Genomic DNA, 19,676 nt, shown 5'->3' on the forward strand with positions numbered 1-19,676 from the left:
AATTTAAAAAGAAAAGTAAAAATCAACTTTTCCTCACTTAAATGGGGTAACCCAAACAGACTTTTCTGGGCCCCGTTTTTATCCCCGTTAACTCGTCCGTACGAGCTCCGAAAAATTCCCGAAAAATGTCCAAAAATTCTGGAAAATTCCCTTATTCATATTCGCCTATTTCCGGTATTTTACAGGTTTGATTACTCCTTGTGTCGAAGACGGTGGATTGGTGTTTAATCCCCGATCAGAGTATGATTCACCCGATCGGCCGATATCGTCCATCCGTTGACCGTCTTGACTCTGACCTCCTTTGACCTCCACCGTGGCAGCGGGATGGGGCCCTTCATCATTACTGCATCACAAGCCTCCCCCTGAAGTCTAGTCGAAGAAGGCTCTAGTCCGACTGACTAGACAATTGTGTGAGCAGATTCCCTCCTGACTGACCTTGTGTGGCCTCCGATCAGGATAAGACCAATCCTCGTCGATCGGCTGTTGAAGCTTGTCGCTCGGGCATAAGTATGCTCTCTCTATCCGAGCGGCATAACGAAGGTTTGCATTTGTAAAAATTCTCCTAGAGTTGTCTCGGGCGAGCACGAGCTAGGCTGACATCACCTAGATTTCTTGGAAATCGTACAAATCCCCGCTCATTAAGGCTGAGCATGCTTCCATGCCGTCATTAAATGTCGACCCATGGTGGTGCGCCACGTGTCACGCCCGCTGCAGCCGCACACCTGACGTGACAGGCGTGATGTGACATTTGACGGTTTAAATTCAACGATGAGATGTGGGCCTGGATTTCCCTGACCTAGATCGGACAGCTCCGATCAGGCGAGTCCGGGCCTTATAAGCCCGCTGCGCTGCTTCCTTCGCATACTTCGCGTTCGAGTTCCCCGGCGTTCGAGTTCCTGTTTCCTTCATTCTCCGGAGATCCTCCCCGCTTCTTCTCCGACTATTTTGGCTTTCCCAGTGACCTTTCTCTTGTAAGCCTTCTCCCCATCGGCTCTCTATTTTTTTCGGCATCTCTTTTTGTTCCGACAGTATTCCAGCAACTTTTCTTCCTTTTTGATCGCATTTCTTCCCCTTTTCGTCTGTTTTTGCGTTGCCAAGCTCTTCTCAGTCATTTGCTCCTGTCCCTAGATTTTTGGTACACATCCATGGAGTCTAGGTTTGATGGAGGCGATGCTGAGAGCCTGTGCGATGCTTTTGAAATTCCCTCCGATCATCAGATCATTCTGCCTTCTTTGTCCAATTGGCCCAATTCCCTACCGACCAACTGCCTTTGTTTCTTCCGAGACCAATTTATCGTCGGTCTGCGGTTTCCCCTTCATCCTTTTTACCATACCTTAGGGTTTTCTACCTGCCTAAAATCCACTAGAACTTTCCTGCAAGCTCAATCACACTTGTTAGACAACAAAGACACCTTAACTTTTGAATCATTTGTCATTATCAAAACACAGGTTTGATCGTCTGGTACTTCATGCACCAACAATCTCCCCTTTTTTTTATTATGACAATCATGTTCAAAAGTTAAGTAAATATATAATAGTTTAAAGAAAAACATAGCATTTTCTCACTAAGTATTAGCTCCCCCTTAATTATCACTCCCCTTAACTTTTGATCATTCTCTCTCCCTTGACCATATATCAAAAACAATTTAGGGAGGAAAGGTTGGTTGACAAAAAATTTGTACTCTGTTTAACTTTAAGCTCCCCATGAAGGGTAACACTTAAAAAAACTTAACTAATTTTAAAGCATTGAAAGTAAGTTAGTTTTTTCAAAAAACTTAGCTAAACTTAGCTTTTAAAAATAATTACTTTGAAAAATACTTAGCTAAATTAGAAATGCTTTGAAAATACTTAGCTTTTTAAACAAAAACTTAGCTAAATTTAAGCTTTGAAAATTACTTAGCTGTAAAAAAAATTTAGCTAATCTTAAGTTTTGAAACTATCTTAGCTTTTTTTTAAAAAAAACTTAGCTAAATTTTAGCTTTGAAAATAATTGCTTCGGCAAATACTTAGCTTAATTAAAAATACTTTATTAAATACTTAAGCTTTCTGAAAAGAAATTTTGATAACAACATGACTTTTAAAAATACTTTGATAAAAACTTAGCTTTAAAAAGATTTTGATAAACACTTAGTTAAGTACTTAGCTTAAAAAGGATTTTGATTAAAGCTTAGTTAAGTAATTAGCTTAAAAAGGATTTTGATTAAAGCTTAGTTAAGTAATTAGCTTAAAAAAAAATTGATAAAAGCTTAACTAAAGTACTTAGCTTATAAAATACTTTTTCAAAAATATTTAAACTTGCATTGTCAAATAAGGTTTATTTTCAAAAATAGAAAAAAAAACTAAACTTTTTAAATATTTACAAAATTAACTTTGAAATCTTGAAAAATAATATTTTAATTAAAAAAACTAATGTCTTAAACTTCTTTACACTCCCCCTTAATTAATGCTAAAAATAAATGAATATTTTTTAGGGTATCCTAAAGTCCAAACATGTAAAATAATCATAAAAATAATTATTTATTTTCCTAATTTTCCACCTCACTCATTCTAGCTTATTAAGCATGATTAGCTTATAAGTTTATGTGACATGGAGTTAAATATTTATGACGTTGAAGAATAATAAATTTGAAAAATAAGTTAAGTTAAATTTGGATTTCAATTGAATTTTGAATTTCCGAATATTTAAGTTTGAATTTTAGAATTTGAAATTAATCAATTAATTGAAATTAATTATATTTTTTAAAAATTGCTCATGAGTTGAAAATTAATTATGATTTGAAAATTAATTATCATTTAAAAATAATTAAGATTTTAAAAATTAATTGAACTTTGTAATTAATTGGATTTTAAAATTAATTACAATTTTGTAATTAATTATATTTTAAAATTAATTATGATTTTGAAATTAATTATAAATTTTAATTGAGTTAGTTTTAATTTAATTAATTTAGGTTTGGTTAACTACTTTAAACCTAGGTCCATCTCACCCTTTTCTAGATTTTCAATCAGGAAACTTTAATAGTTTTGTGAGATGGTTAATTTAATCTTCAATTTAAATTTCAATCTAAGGATTGATCAACATTTGAGTTAGACTAAGGTTTAACAGTTAGTCAATTAAATATTTATTTCAATAATTAGCTTTCAGACTGTAGCGAGGCATTAGACCTTCTTGGGTATTGAATCATCAATCACTTCTAGACAAAGTCTTTTAAAGAAATTGAATATTTAATTTTCTTCCTAAAAAATTCTAGGTCTAATTAGTCAAGCGTAGTTCAAGCCTAAGTCCTAGAATGGTTACATCAAATATCAAACAATTCTATTTTATGATAACAATAATAAAAAGCAATAAATCAAACATCAAACAATTCTATTTTATGATAAAAATAGTTCTTTTATTGGCTCCCCCTAAATCATAGTCTCGATAAGATCTATCAAGATAATAAATTTGATCTTTGGGGATCCAATATTGGTCAAATCTAAATTGATTAGTCAGATTAGACTTTGGGACTCATGCTTGGACTATTCTTCTATATATTCCATTAACAAGTGAAAGATAAGATCTAAATTTATGTTTAGTCTTATATCCAAGTCCGGATCGGTTGTATACGGTCCTTTGTTTTCCAAGAATTGGATCAAGGTTCTTGGAACCCAAAGTGAACCGTTACAATGAGTCCTTGAGTTCTTTGACCTGAGTTTTTAAATTGGAATTCTCTTCCTGAACTTGCTCAGTCAAAGAGCTCAAGTTAATCACTTCCTTAAGGGTTGTTACCTCCTTTTGGAGTGACTTGACTCGGACGTTGGATTTGGCCAGTTTTTTTAATAAATGTGCAACTAAATTTTGTAAGTCATCTATCTGAATACCAAAAATTAGGGAACTTACAATGTTGTTTGGCCCTTCGGAAATGGATACGGATCCATGGCTTCTCTCAGACTCGATTTTCGATTCGCTCTCGATTTTGGACTCGGACTTGGTTTCGACAGCATACGCTTGTACCGGTAGAGCGAGGAAGCTTGTTTGCTTGTGTTCTTCTTCGTTCGACTCTTCCGATGACTCGGACCACATTGCCTTCAATGCCTTCCTTTTTCCTTGCTTCTGGTTTGGACAGTCAAGCTTGTAGTGTCCCTTCTTGTTGCAGCCATAGCAAGTAACTCTAGACTTGACTTTCATGTTCGATTGAGTCACCTTCTTCTTCTTAAGTGCTTTCCGAACTAGTTTGACTAGTTCGGTGGTAATAACGTCTTCGTCTGAGCCCAATTCATCTCCGGACTCGGGTTCGATCTGGTACTTCTTCTTGGTTTTCTTTGTCTTCTTTGTACCAACAACCAACGCAATACTTTTCTCGGTCAGACATGGATTAATCTGTTCGTGTAACTCAAAATTGGAGAATGATTCATCTAATCTAATAATTGAAAGATCCTTAGATACTTTGTAAGCATCTATCATTAATGCCCGCAAGGTATTCCTCGGAAAAGCATTCAGCACGTACCTGATGACATCGTGATTCTCCAATTTTTGTCTGATCGCGTGGAAGCCATTTAGTAGATCTTAAATCCGGGAATGTAGTTGACTTGCTGATTCTCCTTTCTGTATTTTAATATTATGTAATTTATTTAACAACAAATCTTTCTTACATACCTTAGCATCAAAGGTTCTTTCATGAAGTTTGATCAACTTTTGCCAGAGATCCTTTGCACTGCTGAATGGTCTAACTTGATTCAACTTATCTTTGGTTAGTCCGCATTGTAGGGCTTGAGTTGCCTTTGCATTAGCCTCTATCATTTTCATCAGGTGTGTGTCCTAGTTTTCGTATGACACAAGTGCTCCGGTGTTGTCGACTGGTAGGGAGAAGCTCGTTTGGATGATAATCCACATCTCTACCTCTGTCTTCATATAGTACTCCATTCGATCCTTCTAGTAGTCGAAGTCTTCACCGAAGAAAAGAGGCGGATGAGCAGTGTTGTAGCCTTCTTGGTGGGTCATTAAAAATGAGAAATCTCGCACACAATAAAAAAAATAACGAATGTTCTAAGACTTGGTTTTGGATTAGTAGTATAGGAGAAAATAAAATATTTCACTAATTTTGAGGAAAAAATAATAAAATATTAATAAAATATATTATTACAAATTTTAGTAACTGCGATATTTTGTTAATACTAACCAATGGTGAAAAGATAAAAAAGAAATTTTCAAAAATAATTTTGGAGGAAAAAAATGAAATGCGTAAGAATATTTTAATTTAAAAACAAAAATGATATATAATTTTCTTTAAAAAAGAACCCTCTTTGCTCGATTGGTGATTTCATTAATTCAGAGCAACCTGACTCTGATACCAATTGTAAGATTGATGATGTGCTAGGGGGGAGGGGGTGAATAACACTCGTGGATAATTCGTTCGTTTATTGGAAAACACAAAGTAAGAACGCAACAGAATAAAGAAAGACACAAAAGCAATCGCTAACATGATTTCTTTTACTTGGTTCGGAGCCTGTGACGACTCCTACTTCAAGGCCCGTAATCGTTGATCACTTTCGATGGGCAATCACTAATAGCTTGGAAATTACTTACAAGTAAGCAATTACAAGTGCAAAACTAAACAAAGTATACTGACAATATAAGGATAAGTAAAATAGTCGTCAATTGTCGGAGCAGCAGTTGAGCGTTGTTGAAGCATTTCGGAGCAACATACAAAAGCGCAAGTAGTTTGATTTTTGGTATCCCTTAAGTGTTGGTCGAGACCCCTTTTTATAGCCTCTTCAAACCTGATCCAGATCCTCTAATCTCGGGATCAAGTTTTGACTCGACTTGGATCGGTCGACCGATCCCCAGATTCGGTCGATCAAACCTACTGAATCCACCCAACCTTCCGTCTAGATGCAGTCTTTTTGGATGAGCCTTCGTTCGATTGACCGATCCCTCCATTCGGTCGACCGATCAGCTAATGGTCTCCGCCTAATCTGATCTGATCAACCTGGTTTGATCCGCTCACCGCTTATCCTCGGTTCGGTTGACCAATCCCGAGGTTTGGTCGATCGATCCCTCAATCAAACTCGGTCTGATCTCTATAAATATGATCCTGTTGTATTTGGGTTCGGTCGATCGATCAGGCCGTTCGGTCGATCGATCAGGTCGTTCGGTCGACCGATCAGGTCGTTCGGTCGACCGATCAAGGCTAAATCCGACCTTGCAAAACTTGTTAGTTTTCTACAAAACATAATTAGACAAATAGTAATTAATATGTAAATAAATAACTTAACAGTCTTTGGACTGTCCGATTCTCACTTCGGATTTCCTCCGGAAACCTAGATCGAACCGACGCCTACTGTTTCTTCAACGGGAAACGCATCCTCACCTACTCCTCTCAAGAAAAGTTACATGTTGCCAGACTAGTCCTCCAAACAGACTGAACTTTTCGCCTAGGGTTACCACCCCCTAGGACCTAGGGTTACCACTCCCTAGGATTTCCCACCTGCCTAACCGTAGCTAGGACTTTCCATCACTTAGCATTACCGCCCCCTAGGACCTAGGGTTACCACCCCCTAGAGTTTTTGACCTGGCTAACCGCAGCTAGGATTTTCCATCACCTAGTGTTTCCACCCCCTAGGACCTAGGGTTACCTCCCCCTAAGATTTTCCATAACCTAGGGTTACCACCCCCTAGGACATAGGGTTACCACACCCTAGGATTTTCTACCTGCCTAGAATCCACTAGGACTTTCCTACAAGCTCAATCACACTTGTTAGACAACAAGATATCTTAACTTTTGAATCATTTGTCATTATCAAAACACAGGTTTTATCGTCTGGTGCTTCCTGCACCAACACGAGCGTGCGATTTTATCACTCAGTTGGAATCACAGTCGGTTGGCCCACTAGCAATCATTCCAATTTCTCTTTGAGTGGCGTTGCTCCTATTTTCTTCCTCCCGAGCTGAGGGTCTATTCCACTCAGCAGAAACTCGGGCAGGACTCATGTTATTCCTTTGCTGGGGCTGATGATGGCGCCGCTCAAACGCCCCTCTTTCTTCCTCCTTCCAGCCGGTTGACCTACGTCTATAATGCTGATCGAGTGATGGTGACCAACGACGATATCCTCATGGAGTCGGTCGGCTTGCAATCAGAGTTAGATCATAGCAGTTACGCGTGTTATGCATTGTCGATCGATGAAAGGAGCAGAATAGTGGCGTCCATGCCTTGCCTTTTGCAGCCTTTGGGCAACCGGCTGCTACATATTGCATGGCATGTGTCCTCGGCTCCTAGTGTTGCTGGGCTCCTCCCGATCGGAGCCCCTTTGGAGGTTGATGGCTACTCAACGATCGTCGCTCGGGGGCTGTTATGGGCTCGGCAGGCACCTCCTTTCTTCTGGCCGCTTGGGTCTTCCACATTTATGTATTCCATGACCCTCCTGAGTTGCTAGTCGAAGTCCCTCAGAGGCTTCCGAATGAGTGATCGAAAGAACTCCCTTTCGGTGAGGCCTTGGGCTAAGGCATTCCCCAATACTTCTGCAAAGATCGAGTGAATATCCATAGCCACTTGGTAAGTGCTGGATGTAGGCCCTCAGTGCCTCCCTTTGCCCTTGCTTCATGGAGAGAAGATTGACGCTTGTCTTCTTGTGGTGGCAACTACTGGCGAAGTGGTATTAAAACGCCACTCGGAAATCTTTGAAGTTGTGGATTGATCCGTTCGGCAATCTCTTGAACCAACGTTGTATTGATCCGGAGAGGGTGGTGAGGATGACCCGACACTTCACCCCGTCGGTGTACTAATGAAGTGTGGTCGCGTTGTCAAACTTGGTCAAGTGGTTGTCCGGATCAGTAGTTCTGTTGTATTCCCCGATCGCCAGTAGGGTGTAGTGCCTAGGCAGATGGTCATCCAGAATCCTCTGCTAGAATTGTTGATTAATCTGCTCGGGCGAATCATAGTCCCTTGGTGCCTTCCCTTTTCTCTCGTCCCGAAAGGGTGCGTCATCCGAGGAAGACCCCCAGTCCTTGTCCGTTCGGTCTCGTTCCTCTGATTGAGTCCGAAACAACGCTCGATGAAAGGGGATCGACACATTGGGTGCCTCCCCATATGTGTTGATCGGCTTCTTATTCTATCCCCGAACGGATACATGCTATGCTCGATCTCCATATCCTGTTTGATGTCCTGCCGTTGATGCCGCGGGCTCATGCGCTTAGCGCTCGGTCAGCGCTTGTTGTTGTTGTTGCTCCATTATCCTTGCCGCTTGGGCTTGTATAAACATATCGAGCTCCTCCTTTGTCAGTGTCACCATGGTGAGTCATCCAACATCCTCTATCTTCTCATTTCGGATGCAGGCTACGTTCCCACAGACGACGCCAAAATGATCCTGTCTGAAAACGGGAAGGTGGAAAGCTGGAGATGTGGCTACTGTGTTGACTGGATGTAGACCGCGTCCCACTCCATAAAACAAGCAACGTCAGTGCCGAGCCAGGAAAGAGATTCCCGACGTTGGTCCTCCGACACTCAAGTCAGTCACCAGAAGTGTAGAAGAAAGCGGAGCAACAATAACGCAAGCGCAAACAGTGAATAACACGTAATTCCGTCGATGCAGGACCCTCCTTTTTATAGAGCCCTGGTGGGTGACGTGTATGCTCCTCGAGGTATAGACACGTTCTCCAATGTGTCCTATGAAAGGATATGTCAGGAAAGTGTCTCTGACACCATACCTTAACAAGACATGCATATTCCTGACAGGACAGTAGAAGCTTCTGCCGTACAATCTATCTATTGACCATGCCTCATGTTAGCGGTACTATCTGTTAGGGATCGGTGACCGGCTAGAAGGGGGGTTGGATAGCTAGGTCACCCCCAACTTCTTTTCTTCTCTACAAAAGATTAGTGCACACGCGGAAATACAACTAACTAATGAAAACAATAAAGAAAGAATACCAAATCGCTAACAAGCTCGATGTAACATGGTTCGGAGATTGCTTGCTCCTACTTCACGACGTGTCCTTGAGGTGGACGAGCCCTTGATCCTTCGGTGGATCAATCCCCGGCAATCTCCGGCTAGAGTTTTCTCCTTCTCGGTGGAGCAAACCTCTCACAAAGGATCTCTTCCTCTTTACAATGATGAACTTAGGTTTAGGAGGAAGAGAGTAGGCTTGGAAGATTTGGGCAATGACAAAGAGTTATTCAACAAGCATGGGTAACCTCCTTCAAGCCCCAAAGCTTCCCTTAAATAAGAGGAGAGAGTTGATCATCATATCAACTCATCTCTACACCAGTCGACTGGTGTTACCGTTGGAGGTAGCCAACGGCTACTTTGCAGCACTAACAATATGCCAACGGTCATTTACCAGTCGACTGCTAAAACATGCAGTCGACAGCTAAAACTTACAGTCGACTGATCCACACTAACCGAATGAACATAACCATTCTATTTGCACCCAGTCGACTGCGCAGTCGACTGCTAAAATATGCAGTCGACTACTACAGTAACGCTACAATACTGTTATGGTACTGCTGTGGTACTGCTACAGTAAAACCCTAAAACTAGGATTTTGCTCCGAGTACAATCTCTCGTGCACTCGTACCCTCACCCTTACGACTCATTTGACGCTTCTTTTGTAGTTTTAACCTCTTGCCTTCAAGCACACTTCCTTTGGCTCTCGTCCCTCAGATGCATTCAAACCCGCGGCTCGTCCCCAATGTCATCCTTCGCGTATGCCTCGAAGTCGCTTCCCTCGGCCCTTGTCCTCGCTGCCTTGTTCACAGTCCCTCGGATGCTCCATCCTTCACTGGACCTGAAGCCGTCAACCTGAGTCACATGTGTATCCTGCAGTCCTGCACCACTCAAATACACATATCAAATACAAGGGTGAACCTAACTTAAACTCTTTGATACACACATTAAAACCATGATCGTACCGATCAAACCTAGGTCGATTGTATCAACAATCTCCCCCTTTTTGATATGTGGCAATACTTTTAAGTTAGGCATAAATATCAACATGAAAATTAGAAGCAATATGTGAATATGAAGCATAATACCCAAGCTCCCCCTTAACATATGCTCTCAACCATAATTTTCAAGTTTTGTGCATAGTTGCACATAGTTAGGTTTCTAACTTAAACCTTCGCATTTCTCCCCCTTTAACACCATCAAAAATTGTACCAAACATGTATACATACTATGGTATCAATGTAGACTTAAAAATACCCAAAATCAGCTCTTGACAGTGCTGGAAAACAACTACCAGTCGACTGCTATCTGTCGCAGTCGACTGGCACAAACCAACCCAATTTTCAACATTGTAAAGTCAACTTCAGAAATGCATAGAAAATTCTAAAAAATTCAAAAAATCATGAAATTTTGAACACACATTCCTTATAATGTTCTTTACCAAGGAAAAATATGTTTTCATGAAAATTCATCATATTTTTGAAGTTTTGATAAAAACTCAAACACCTTGAAAAATACTCAAGTTTGTATCAAATTAAAACCTAGTTTTAAATTCATATGTTTCAAAATAGCTATCCACTGTAAATAAAACATAGAATTACTTTCAAAACATTTGAAATGTCCAACTATAATCTATGGACAAGATGTCCATTAATTAAACATTTGCTTTCCCTATAGTTGGCCTATGATCACTAAAAATTTGATACATTTCATAACTCATCAAAATGCCATAAGCATATGTGAATTATTTGTATCATCCTATCATCTCACATTTATGGTTAGAAAATAATGAAAATCATTGTGAGATAAAGGTAACCTCTACTTACTCCTTTTTATCATGAATTTCTATCAAGGCTAAGTGTTCCCCCTTAAGGTCTCAAGTCAACCATTCTTCAAGGATTTGAACTTATGATTTTAATGGTTGACTAACCTAAAATCCTCTAACCCTTGAGGATTGATTTTGGCACCCAATAGAAATTCTTTCTAATTGGGTTAACCAAATATTCCTTGGGGATCCATTTTCTATCTATGGTATTGGTTTTTGATTGCCCCCTAGCAAGTAGACAATGATAGGTCTTTTCATTGTTGGGTTCATTATATCCTAATCCATTTTTCTTAAGACTTGCCCTTTGGCTCCCAATGATCATGTTTAGGGTTTTAGAGCCAATTTCAAATTTTCTAAGGGCATTGGTAAGGTATTCTACCTTTTCCCTTAATTTCCTATTTTCTTCTTCTAAACATGAATCATTTGAAGAATTAGAAGAATCATGCATATTGTTGTCCTTAAAGCACATGGATTTTAATCTTTCTTCAAGACAAATAATATCATGTTTCAAAGATTTATTTTCCCTTTTTGCCTTGAATAAATCCTCATTTGTGCTTTTAATAATTTTAACCAAAACATGGGGAGGAAGATTGTGTACCTCACTTACCGAGAAGTCCGAATCCGAAGTTTGACCTCCCCCTTCACTTGAGCTCCCCTCTTCATCTTCACTTGAGCTCCTTCCTTCTTCTCTTTCGGATGAGGTGGAGGCTATATCATCAATTCTCATTAGAGCAAAATTGACTACATGGTGCTCTTCTTCCTCCGATGATGATGGATCATCCCATGTTGCTTTTAGGTTGTGAGCCTTCTTTCCCTTTTCTTTTCTCTTTTTCTTCTCCTTTTTCTTCTTTCCTTCTTTCTTTTTCAAGAGGGGGCAATCATCCCTCATGTGTCATTTTCCTTGGCAATTATAGCAAATGACTCTTCTTGTCCTACTCTTGCTTCTTGAACTCCTTCTAGCATGAGACTTGTTAGTAGAAAAGGTTTTAAATGTTTTTCTCATCTTCCTTACCATATACGCCTCTTGATCGCTATCTATTGAGGCGCTTGAATCCTCGGAGTCGGAGGATGGTGGGGTTGAAGTTTTCTTCTTCTTCTTTTCTACAACAAGAGCTATTCCCTTCTCTTTTGAAGGCTCATTAGCTTGTTCATGAAGTTCAAATTCGGAAAATAATTCATCAAGCTTAATCAAGGAAAGATCCCACTACAACAAAAACTGCAAACGACAACACCCCTACGACAACGGTTTTAAGAGAAAGCGTTGCGTATTTGCTCAAAGACAACGGTTTTTGCCAAAATCGTTGCCTTTGAACTCCCCATTAAATATAAAAGACAACGGTTTTGGCAAAACTGTTGTCATTGAGCAATATTTGTTTAAAACGACAACACTTTTTACAACGGTTTTATAAATCGTTGTCTTTATCCGCGTTTTTAGCGTCTACGACAACAGTTTTGAAAAAAAACCGTTGTAATTGAATTTAGTCATTTTCCCGCCTCGCTGTTTTCCTTTCCCTCGCTGTTTTCTTTTCTACGCCGTGTTTTTCCTTCGCGCTCCCGAACCTAGGGCAATTTTCTTTCCCTCTCCTCATACAATCTCTTCACGCCATCCCGTCGACCACTGGATCTTCCTCCACAACGGTGTGCTCTCATCTCTCTCTCATTCTCACCCTCACTCTTGATTTGTCTACCTTTGCCTCCTAAAGGTTCGAGATGAGCCATGTCCTTAGTGCGCTCCTTGCATCTTCCCCTCTTCTGGCACAAGCCTGGACCCGCTGCCTGCGCGCCAATGCAGGTAGCGCCAACTTCGTCATTGACAGGAGCGACGATGCGGTCTTCATCACCTTCTCCGGGACGCAAGCCGTCGCTTCGTCGTCTGTCCTTGGCAGAGGGTTCTTCGAACCTGTTTCCCTATATAGCAACACACACGACATCTTCACACCGCTGGGAAGAGGCGAGGAGGATGACGGCGGGAAGCCGCAGCCCATGCTCCTCCATGCCAGTGCCCTCCGCTTGTTTATGAGCTTGTACCACACCTCCGAGTTCCAGGTCTGCGCTCGATCTTTTTTTCCTTCGATTAGGGTTTCCTCTGCTTCAGATTCAATCGAATTAGGGTCATTTTTTTTAAAAAAAATAATTCACCAAATCATCTTAATTGTATCATTAATTGAATATGGCGATCATTTTCCACGAGATTTGTTCCTCTAGTTTTTCTTAATGACTTCTTAGATCAGAGAAGAACATGAAGACATACGTCTGTTTCGCATGTAAGCAAGCTTCTTCTGCAAGGTCTATAGCAGACTGCAAAGGCATCAGGATTTTAGCCATGGCATCCTTGTTTATTGTTGTTTCTGTTCATGTCTATAGAACTACAACAGAGTCGGAGATGCATATTTCTACATTATATGCTCCAAGAAGACGACCCATTTTCTAACAAAGAGAGTCAACAAGTTTCAGTCAAAATAGGCTAATTTTTCCATGCCTGGAGAAGACAGCAGAATCTTTGATGTCCAAGTAAGTTTGATCTGCTTTCCATCATAAAATTAGCATGTGACCTCTTCTATACTCCTTTTGTTGTTTAGTCAGTATTAAGATAAGAAGTTCTGATTTTAAATCATTAATTAGTATTAGGATGGCGCCGAAGCCGCTGGACTACGAGTTGCTGAATGAGAATGTGAAGAAAGTTGCATATGCTGTCAAAGGGGAGCTTTACCTGCGGGCTTCGGAGTTGCAGAAGGAGGGGAAGAAGGTTATGATGCTTTCTCATACACAATTTTCGTTGATTGTGCCACAACATGATTTGAGTTAAATAGAATAAATTTTATTGAAAGAGACTCTTATTTCGATTCCTGAAAGATCTGACTTTGATTGTTTTTTTTCCATTCTTGTTATCTGGTTGAAGATATCTTCCTGGGTTATTTAGCACTGTATATGTTTGCTTTATTGCTTGTATCAAGATATGAAGTGCACATATGCCTTTGATTCTTTTTATTGTTAGCTTGTTGGGATGCCACTTGTGAGATTAAAATTTGAGGTTATAATAATGCACTCCCCTTGTAATTTATTCTTAAGAAACAAGATACAAGTTGGACTTACTTTCCATGAGATTGGTTTTTTTTTTGTTTGCAGATTATTTTCACAAATGTCGAGAACCCTCATGCTCTCGGATAGAAGCCACTAACATTTCCCCATCAGGTTTCAATTTTCTCTTTATTCTTTCTTTAAAACTACTTGTATCAAAGTGTTGATCATTCTTCTCTATTGCTTGACTTGAAGAACTCAGTGAGAAAAAAATCATCTTCACAAGTAAAAAATTCCTTGTACATGGAGCAATTTCTCCTTCTCTGTGCTCCCTGAGATAAAGAGACATTTTCCATTAGATTTCTCTTTTTAATGGTGTAATTTTTTACCTATATTATTCTCCAGGTGGTAGCATTGTGCCAAGCTCCCTATTGGATGACCCTAATGTCGGGCTTTTATTCCCAGCAGATGTCATTGCAAGAGCTAAACATTATCTTTCATTGACTTTGGGTGGTTTAGGTATTCACATATTCCTACAATTTTCAACTCACAGTCTGCTTAAACGTTTCCTTTTTGATGCAATCTGTTTCTCAAGCTAAACTGCTTTGCAACTTGTTTCCTCTTGTTAACGGTGATCTGGAAAAGAATGTATTCTGTACTTGTTTGTGCATTTGTAACCCAAGCAATTTTTATGTTGGCATTTTCATAACATTTGTGTCATATTCCAGTTTTTAGTTGTATCTTTATATGTAACAAACCCAAAACATCATCTGCAGGCCTTGTTATTTTTTTCATGTTGATGAGTAAATATTGTTTTAGTCATTCTGATAAGAATCTCAACTTTCTTTCGAGCAATCAGGTGCATATAGTGATTCTCGAGGACTTCCTGGAATTAGGAAAGAATTTGCAGAGTTCATTGAAAAATCTATGCATGAGTTGGACTTTTTAATTTCTTCTTCTAACTCTTGACATTTTGTATGGTCGATAAGTCATTTGCAAGGGATGTTCAATCGAACTATCAGATTATTAGAAGTAGGTATCGAGCCAGTGTAAGTCCATTTGCATGTCTAAATATAATTTTGTTTATCATTCAGCCACCATATTTTATTATCATCTTTTTTATGCCAGATATGTATTTGACGGTCAACCTCCAGAGTTGAAGAAACAAGAACTTGCCAAAAGGCTAGTCTTTACAGGTTTGTCATTGTCCCCCTCCTTTTTTTTTTGTTGCAAGATAATGATAATCTTTAAGCTTATTTTATTCTTTAGATATTTAAAGAGGAAAGATGCAACTAACGATCTGAATACAACAATTGAGGTCATTGCTTGTGCATAACAAGTACCTTTATTGGGACTCCTTAGTGTGCTAGAATTTCTTTTGCTGTCTTGGTTACATTTGTTGTTTGCAGACTGGTGATTTGGAGGGAATTGAAAAGTACAGCAAAAGGACTGTCAAGGTAATCTTTGATATTGCTATTTTATTGGAAATTACCATGAGGATCTTATTGATTATGATGCAATCAACATAAAATTAGCATGCTGATTATCTGTTTTCTTCATATGTAACATAGAGTTTCTTTAAATATATTTTGAACTTTCAAATTACTTTCTTGAAGAATTTGATTCCAGTAGATAACTGTAGAGTTTTTTCACAGGTAACCAAGCAACATAATGAAGATTGTAAACGTGTCTTAAGACTAATGGGTGTGCCTACTATTGAGGTAAACTAGTCCACTTTCACTTATTGAATTCTTTATCCTTGCTACAAGAATTTGAACTAACAATGACACAATTTTACTTTCTCTTGCAAACATTTCCTAAAGCTGCATGCAATTGCTTAATATACAAGTATTGTATCTCTAGTTTTAGAAGCTAAACTCATCTTTCTGATCTAAAGGCACCCTGTGAAGCAGAAGCTCAATGCGCAGCTCTTTGCAAAAGTGACAAGGTAAAATGATGCAATGTAACACATTCTATTTTATTTTTTTAACTTTAATATCCTAAACGTATTTGTTTGTTATCAATCTCTAGGTGTTTGCGGTTGCCTCAGAAAACATGGATACTTTAACTTTTAGGGTACCAAGGTTTCTCCATCATTTAATGGATCCTAGTTCCAAAAAAATCTCTGTGATGGAATTTGACGTTTCAAAGGTATATTTATTCTGCTTATTGCTAATTGAATTATTGTATTTATTCTCATCCTTATTTTTCAGGTTCTTAAAGAACTAAGACTCACTATGGATCAGTTCATTGATTTGTGTATTCTCTCTGGATGTGATTATTGTGATAACATTAAAGGTAAACTTTCTTATGAGATATTGTACATTCAACAAGTTTAACATACAAGGCTAGTACTCTACTGCTTTCTGTTTACGAAATTTGATAACTAATGTTCATTCAAATCTCTAGTATGATAATGCTTGTGTGGTTGAATATGGTGTCAGTGCTACAACTGTTCCATGTCTATGTTACTTGGACTTGATATAGTTCAACATGAGTATGATCGCAATCTCTGACATGACTATTTTTACAAATTGTACATGTGTTCAATAGGATTAGTGATTGTTCACTCTTAGTGTCACTGTTTGAGTGTCATTATCCAAGTATCTATATCCAACGTAGATTTGGGCAGTTATGTCATGCTTTGGAAATTTTCATTTTTTTTAAATGTTTGGTTGAAGGAAAAAAAAACTCTGTTTCTACATTTGATGTTCCATGAAATAAATTATACACATACCTTTGCCCAATACCTCATTCTAACATTTGATGTTACATGACGCTTATTTAGTTGTTTCTGCATTATGTAAGGACTGACGGTTAAATTATATTTTGTGAATACCAGAGTTCTTTTCCTTTCAGACACAGCCTTGATATTCCTCTTCCAATGGGTTACTCATGAATGCAGCTGATTGAGAGAGGATTTATTATTATCATTATTAGAACCATATTTTGATAAGGCTCCTTAGTCACATGGAGTACATTAGTTGGAAGAGTTTCTCCATTTCTTCTAGCAGTGGCTAACAGTTCTGCAACATGTACAAATAGATACTCAAAGATTATGTTCAAGGGTAGTCATAAGTTTGAGTCAACGTAAAACTTGATGAAGTTGCAAAAAATCCTCTTTAAACCAGTCATTAGTTGAAAACGTAAGAGAAGGAGGAAAATTTGCAATTGTCTATTTTTTTCCCTAACTGGATAAAAGTAGTTTTTTAGTTGCTCTTACTCTTTGGTAATCATATTTATAGTAATTTTAACTATAACCACCTCAAACATGCAACTTCGAGTATAAAATGGCATGTTTCCTTGTATTGCTTATTTTCCAAGAATTCATGTTGTCATGTAGACTATAATCTGGAATTATGGAATTTTATAAGTTTTGTTGAATTTTTCTTTTGCAGGTGGGGAAATTCGTGAGGCTTGAGTTTTTTTGATGCAAGAAGTGAGCTTTGTTAGGATGTAGCTTGCCTTGCTAATTTGTAAATTAAAAGCGCGCCATATGGAGAACAACAAATGGAAAACATGTGATTTAATGTATATGGAGAACAGTAATGGAAAACATGTGTATTTTGATGAGTAACAACTCATTTTGTATATATGGATGTTTATTTTGGATTTAATGTAGTAAATATTTAATTTTGTATTGGTGGTTTGCTTATAGTAAAATAAGATTGGTTGTTTGGTATTAATGAACATTAAAGACAACAGTTAAAAATGTTGTAAAGACTATGTAAACCACAACGATTTTTTTTTGAAAAAAGTGATAAAAGACAACGGTTTTATCCGTTGTAAAATATATTAAAACTGTTGTAAAAAAAAGTAAAACGAGTAAATATTATCTACCATAACAGTTTATATCTGTTGTAAAAAAAGTCTACCACAACGATTTATTTCTGTTGTTGAAATTATCTACTACAACAGTTTTAAAACGTTGTCGTATCCTTCGTAGCCAAATTTGAGCATATATACAACAACGGATAAAAACCGTTGTCAAATGTCTACAAAGACAACGGATTCAAAACTGTTGTCGTAGGGCCATACATTCTACAACACCCTCAGTTATAACGGTTTTTTCACCCTACGACAACGGATAATATCCGTTGTCATTTGCAGTTTTTGTTGTAGTGTCCCTAGATACCTTATACGCATCAACCATCGATGCCCATAAGGTAGTTCTAGGAAAAGATTGGAGCACATATCTTACTAGGTCTCGATTGTCAATCTTCTCACCTATTACATGAAGTTCATTTACTATCTTCTTAAATCTACCGTGCATTTGACTCACGGTCTCATTGGTCTTCACAACAAAGGTTTGAAGTTGCCCCACCAAAAGATCTCTCTTGGCCCTCCTAGATTCACTTGATCCCTCATTTAATTCAATGAGTTTTTCCCAAAGCTCTTTAGTGGAGTTGAATGGTCCTACTTTGCTTAATTTCTCCTTGGAGAGTCCACATTGTAGAGTTGTTGTGGCTTTTGCATTTGCTTGAGCCTTCCTTGCCATCTCTTTTGTCCAATCCTTGGTTGGAAGAGGCGCTCCCGACCCATCTTTTGGTTTCTCAAATCCATCTACAATACTAAACCAATTTTCAATATCATTCATTAAGTAATATTCCATCCTACCTTTCTAATATGCGAAGTCGTTGCCGTCAAAGAAAGGTGGTCGAGCGGTGTTATACCCCTCTTGAAGTGTCATCTTGATGCTTCGGTCGACGGTTAGTTCTTCCGATGCTAACCTCACTCTGATACCACTTGTTAGAGATCGGTGGCCGGCTAGAAGGGGGGTTGGATAGATAGGTCACCCCCAACTTCTTTTCTTCTCTACAAAAGATTAGTGCACACGCTGAAATACAACTAACTAATGAAAACAATAAAGAAAGAATACCAAATCGCTAACAAGCTCGATGTAACGTGGTTCGGAGATTGCTTGCTCTTACTCCACGGCGTGTCCTTGAGGTGGACGAGCCCTTGATCCTTCGGTGGATCAATCCCCGGCAATCTCCGGCTAGAGTTTTCTCCTTCTCGGTGGAGCAAACCTCTCACAAAGGATCTCTTCCTCTTTACAATGATGAACTTAGGTTTAGGAGGAAGAGAGTAGGCTTGGAAGCTTTGGGCAATGACAAAGAGTTATTCAATAAGCATGGGTAACCTCCTTCAAGCCCCAAAGCTTCCCTTAAATAAGAGGAGAGAGTTGATCATCATATCAACTCATCTCTACACCAGTCGACTGCATGTTTTAGCAGTCGACTGGTGTTACCGTTGGAGGTAGCCAACGGCTACTTCGCAGCACTAACAATATGCCAACGGTCATTTACCAGTCGACTGCTAAAACATGCAGTTAACTAGTGCAGTCGACTGCTAAAACTTGCAGTCGACTGATCCACACTGACCGAACGAGCAGAACCATTCTGTTCGCACCCAGTCGACTGCTAAAATATGCAGTCGACTGCTACAGTAACGCTACAGTACTGCTACAGTAACGCTACAGTACTGCTACAGTAAAACCCTAAAACTATGATTTTGCTCCAAGTGCAATCTCTCGTGCACTCGTACCCTCACTCTTATGACTCATTTGACGCTTCCTTTGCAGCTTTAACCTCTTGCCTTCAAGCACACTTCCTTTGGCTCTCATCTCTCGGATGCATTCAAGCCCGCGGCTCGTCCCCAATGTCATCTTTCGCGTATGCCTCGAAGTCGCTTCCCTAGGCCCTTGTCCTCGCTGCCTTGTCCACAGTCCCTCCGATGCTCTATCCTTCACTGGACCTGAAGCTGTCAACCTGAGTCACATGTGTATCCTGCAGTCCTGCACAACTCAAATACACATATCAAATATAAGGGTGAACCTAACTTAAACTCTTTGACACACACATCAAAACCATGATCGTACCGATCAAACCTAGGTCGATTGTACCAACACT

The 19,676-nt window shown here is 38.9% G+C and overlaps 1 long non-coding RNA gene across 1 annotated transcript; it reads left to right on the plus strand.

The window, feature by feature from the left end:
• Positions 1–13,805: 13,805 nt before the first annotated feature.
• Positions 13,806–14,682, plus strand: LOC121993666. Its single transcript, XR_006115354.1, has 3 exons — positions 13,806–13,938; positions 14,170–14,283; positions 14,624–14,682. It is a non-coding gene; the product is annotated as an uncharacterized LOC121993666 (long non-coding RNA).
• Positions 14,683–19,676: the final 4,994 nt, after the last annotated feature.

This window comes from Zingiber officinale, chromosome 6A, assembly GCF_018446385.1.
Source record: "Zingiber officinale cultivar Zhangliang chromosome 6A, Zo_v1.1, whole genome shotgun sequence".
NCBI lineage: Eukaryota > Viridiplantae > Streptophyta > Magnoliopsida > Zingiberales > Zingiberaceae > Zingiber > Zingiber officinale.